Source organism: Lactuca sativa, chromosome 1 (genome assembly GCF_002870075.4).
Source record: "Lactuca sativa cultivar Salinas chromosome 1, Lsat_Salinas_v11, whole genome shotgun sequence".
NCBI lineage: Eukaryota > Viridiplantae > Streptophyta > Magnoliopsida > Asterales > Asteraceae > Lactuca > Lactuca sativa.
In genome coordinates this window covers 3615164-3620463 of record NC_056623.2, presented here as the reverse complement: position 1 = coordinate 3620463, position 5300 = coordinate 3615164, and the positions used below count along the sequence as shown (strand labels likewise).

The 5300-nt window shown below is 34.7% G+C and overlaps 1 long non-coding RNA gene across 1 annotated transcript; it reads left to right on the top strand.

Annotated features, from left to right (window-relative positions):
• Positions 1 to 3788: 3788 nt before the first annotated feature.
• Positions 3789 to 5063, top strand: LOC122195780 (uncharacterized). The gene is made up of 3 exons (XR_006186524.2): positions 3789 to 4302; positions 4489 to 4641; positions 4744 to 5063. It is a non-coding gene; the product is annotated as an uncharacterized LOC122195780 (long non-coding RNA).
• The last annotated feature ends 237 nt before the right edge of the window (positions 5064 to 5300 follow it).

Genomic DNA, 5300 nt, shown 5'->3' with positions numbered 1-5300 from the left:
TTTAGAAGAAAAGAGCCAAATTTTACAAATTGGTCCAAAGAAAATATTTAATGCAATGGATGGATGGGCATCGAATTTATTAGAAGTTTATTAAGTTGGGAGACCAGATAAAGACTCGCACAAAAAGAAGCGCTTGCAGGAGGCAACCCCTCATTAGAGTTTGCTTTTTTTTTTTTCTAGTTTATTAGGGTAATTTAGGATTTTAATTTTGATGTTTGTTTTCGTTTTTCTATTACTTGTGTGTTGTTTTGTTCTTTTCAGTTTGAAGCTTAGGATTGCATGTGAGGGTCTAGAGTCAAGGCTGACGAAGCGAGAAATCGAGTCTAGGCGAGAGAGGAAACGAAGTTTTGAGTCAAGCTATGAGTCCAATTGATAGAACGGTTATAGAGTATTTATTCCCTGAAGAAAAAATGAGGGAAATTATTGGTTTATATAACCCCTATACATCAGCAACGGACTTGGGCAGAATAAATTTTTTGTCACATAGCGGTCTACTCGCCGAGTGCATCTTATGGACTCGCCGAGTCCATGTGAAAATTCACGATTCTTCTGCCATTTACGCTTCAACTCGGCAAGTCTACATACTTACTCGACGAGTCGCTCATTCTTCTTACTTTTGAGCTGAAGATTTGATGACATTTGATATGGGCATTGGTTCTATTCTTTGAAGATCATTTTCCGAGCATTTCCAAGAGTTTTTCCCTTAAATTTGGAGCTTTTATAAAGACTGTACCACACGAGATGTTTGACACCCAAGGCATGGATGAGTTGTTCCTATGTCTAAACTCAGCTGAAGATGGAGCTTTAAATAAAGAAGATCAACCTCGTAACTACTATCCCAGGGGAGTTTGTTCCAATTCCTTCTTTATTTTATTGTTCTTTATCATGCATAGCATGCAATGGGGACATTGCATAAATTAAGTGTGGGGTAGGGGGTGGTTACATTAGTTAAAATTTTAGTTAAATTTTGAAAATTTTGAGATTTTTGCACTAAAATTGCTAGGGCTAAATTAGAAAATTTTGGTAAAATCAATTAGGGTTCATGCTAGTATTATATTTGATGATTCCATGAGGACCCAAATGTTTAGTTGAGCCTATATACGTTATAATGCATTTGTGGCCTCCCTTATTCTAGTGAAATCATGGGACAAAAACACAACCTCGGTTAGTTTGAGGATCGCAACACGTTTAGCATCGTGTACCAGAAATGTATCTAGGAAAGCTTAAGTAGTCATTGCACACTAGACTAATGCCTTTAACCAATAAAGTATGAAGTTAAATTCCCTTGCTTAAGCATATGTTTTTCTAGGTTTTTAGTTTTGAATGGGAAAAGTGTGTTGAAAAAAAAGAGAAAAAAAAAAGAAAAAAAAAGTTGAAAAAAAAAGAGTGATGAAATGTTTGAATAAAGAATCTACAAAGCTATGAAGACAAAGAAGAATATCATGAAGAAAAGCTACAAAGTATAAAAGATTCAATGAAAATTTGTATTTGTAATTTTCTTTTCTAGGTTATTTTATCGTATGTATGCTTGGGGATTTAACCAAAAATGACTTGAGGTTAAGAAAGTTTTCTGGGGATGGATTCGGAGGGATGCATAAAATGAGCGTTGTTCAAAAGAAGTGGGCGAGTGTTTATCAGGATTGTGAGTATTTAGAATTGAGGGGGGGTCCTTAGGAAAATTTTTAGACACAAATGCATGCGTTGCGGTCTTGGCATAATGGCTGGATTCGATTGGGATTGTCTTATGTGGTATTAGTATGTTAAAATTCAGTTTTGCTTGGGGGCAAGCAAAAGTCAAGTGTGGGGTATTTTGATATGGGCATATTTAGTCATATAATTCATGCATTATCTTAATACTTTATGTTGTTGTTGTTGTCTCATTTAATGAACAAAAGGTGCTTAATTAGTTTATAATTTCATTTTTCAGCAACAATGACATGCTCGAAAGGAAAATGAAGCGGAATTGGCGATTGGAGGCTTGGATCTTGGATTTTGAAGAAAGAAGGATGATGCTGGACAGCTTGACCCCTCGTTAGTGTTTTGGCAATATCTCATGAACCGTAACTTCGATTGACGAGATTCAAAATGCTCTGAAAACTAAACACAATTTCGGACGACTTTCGTGTTTTGAGAAAATGCTGATTCCAAACAGACTCTGCGAGTTGGTCAGAAGTTTCGTGATTCTTGACTTTGCCTTGCCGTACACGGGATTTTAAGTGATGGACTCGGCGAGTAGGTCACTGGACTCGCCGAGTAGCCCCTGTTTTCATAATATATATATATATATATATATATATATATATATATATATATATATATAAACGCTTCTCATTCGAATCCTAACGAATGGGGGAAGTTTAGGACGATTTTTGGAGGCCAGAAGGGTTCTTAGAAGCTGTGGTTTTCGAGATTTCAACCTAGATATCAACTTGGAAGAGGATCAAAGGCAATAACACACTACTTTTATCTTAATCTTTTGCATAAACCATGTTTCAATCATTAGATTATGTTTTTAGTTTGTTATTTGCTGTAGATATGAGCTAAAAACTCAACTTCTGTTTAGGATAGATGATTTTGTGATTATGGTTTGATTTATGGTAGGATTGATTTAATATTGGTGATTTTGTTGACTCTAGCTTGTTAAAGAACCTTATGTGTGAATGATAACTATTTTTCTGTTAATAGGAAGATAATTGAGTTGCATGAACATCTCTTAGTTGTTAACCTCATATGTTTATGTGACCACTTTATCATATGTCTAGGATTAATGAACATGAAACTAGAATTAATAAGAAAAATAGGTAAATTCATGTGTGAGCTTGTGTGATGACCATCAACAAGAGGTTAACTAAAGGAACAAATTAGTTAACCATTACAAGTCTAAATTAACCCGAATAAATAACCTAGTGAATTGAATTAAATTAGACAACTGACCACTGTTTGAGTTAGTTTGTTCTCTAAGGATTAGTGCAACGAACGTGAATCTAATAACTTGAATCGGTAGCCAATAGAAGAATTAATACATTGCACTATTACCATAATATCAACCATAGGATCAATTGAGTTGAACTAAATAGAAGTTCCCTTCGTTATTGAATTTAGTTCAATCTTTGTTTATATAGTTCTTAGTTTCTCAGTTTAAATTTTAGTTAATTGTTTAAGTTTCTAGTCTTGCAAAACTAGAGAAAACCCATTATCTATTACTTGTAGCGTTTATTTTAATTGTTTATCGTTCCCTGTGTTCGATACTCTACTTACCTGAACTAAACTGCTAATCGATAGGTACACTGCCTTTCGTGTGTTTGTCTTTGTGTTTAAGTTAGTAGGATTAAAACTAGTTCGTTTCACACACATCAATATGGCATAACGTTATATTGTAACTGTTATTGAACTCACAAAGCGTCACCCGCTTATCCCTTTTAATGTTTAAACTATTGCAGGTGATAAGCATCCCGTATAGTCATCTACTGATAGAAGATGTAGATTAGCTAATATTATCACTTTTGTATATTAATTCCTGGGAAGTTATGTAATATATAAAACTTTATGAAAATCTTAATAGTCAGTTTGTATCCAGTCTTTTGTAACAAAACAATATATGTAAAATATTTTTATGAATATGCTTAGTGGTTTAGGACTTATTTTGAATAAAAGGTTTGCTATGGAGGGCATTTTGGTCATTTTGTCGAAATCAAAATGGGCTAGGTTACGCCCCGTCTCTTGTTCTGATTGGGTAAAGGAAAGAACGGGGTATACGAATGTATTACACGAATGAAGAGAGGGAAAAAGGCACGAAGCAAAAACGAACTCAAAGGCATAATCATCGAGAAAAATCACGAATGAAACACGAAGGCACAAAGAAATCAAAATCATAACTCAATTGGGGGTTTAATCGTCGCTTAATCGTTTGATATGGAGCGAATGCAGGTCAGAAAACAAATCACGAAGCAATGAGCGCTGTCGTCGATCTCGGTGGGGGAGAAAGGGGCTGTGTAGCAGCTCTCGGCTGCTTGATTCGGCTGTGATAGAGAGGTGCGAAGTAAGGAGGTAGCACTCCCGACGTTTGACCAGACCGAAGAAGAGAGAGGGAGAGACGGAAACAGCGGTTGCTGTATCTCGGACGAGAAGGAAGAGACGAAGCAGCAGGGTTGGTCGTCTTCTGTCTTGGAAGGAGTTGCGAAGGGAAAAGGGATCAGAAGAGGGTTCGGTGTAACCAGGCAAGCAAGTGGGAGGGGTCCGATGGTTTTGCTCGACGGGAAGAAGAAGTGGAGTTGTGAGGGGTGTTGCTCCGATCAGTAACAGGTTGTCCTCCCTTTTCATTTTGTTTGACTGCAAATCAATGGAGTTTTGGGTTCGTTTTTTTTTTTTTTTTTTTTTTTTTTTTTGATAGAAATTGATAGGCAGAAAAGGTATGGATTTTGTTTAACTTGACAGAAATCAATAGATTTTTAACCACCACATTTAGATGGGTGTTTTGTTGTAAGACAGAGAGGGAGATGGAATGGTGGTGATGGTGCAAGGTGGTTTTGGGATTGTAGCAACCACGGATTGCTGCTGTGAATTTGATGGGAAGGAAGAATCCATTTGTTCTTGGCTGGAAATGAAGATTCAAACAGATAAAAAGAGCGATCAATTTATACTGTAAGGGTGTAATTGTTGTTGGTTGTTTTAATTTTTGATTTATCATTGTGGGTGAGTGTTAATCTTCCTTTTCTTTTCCTTGTTTCCTTGAATGTTCGGTAGAGGGGAGGGACAAACAGAAGAAGTGTAGGACAAAGTACAAACATAAGAAGTGTTTGCGTGTGGTTTGTTGCTTGAGTTTGACAGGAAGAAAATGAATAACAATTGCTATGTATTGACGGCAGGTTTAATTTTGAAGGGGAACACGTTTTCTTTTTTACAAATATAGGTTAGAAGTAATTTGGCTGTCTTTATTTATTTATTTATTTGTATTTGGCAGATTAAATAGATGCATTTGTGTATCAATGGATCTTTTATTATATTTCTCACTAGTTTATAACCGTGAAAACCACGGTTATAAAATTAATTAAACTTTCATATTAAAAAAAAATTATTTATCAATTATTTTAAATAAATTATTGCTTAAGAGATATTTTTTTGGTTATATAAAATTATAATTGTTAATTCAAATAAATATGTGAAGTTATACCATCTTATCATGTGTATTAATTTTTTTTTATTTAATCTAATGTTATTAATTTAACATAACAAAATAGAAATTTTTAAAATTTAAAATTTAAAATAGAGAATCAATTTTTAATTTAAGGAATTTAGAGTGA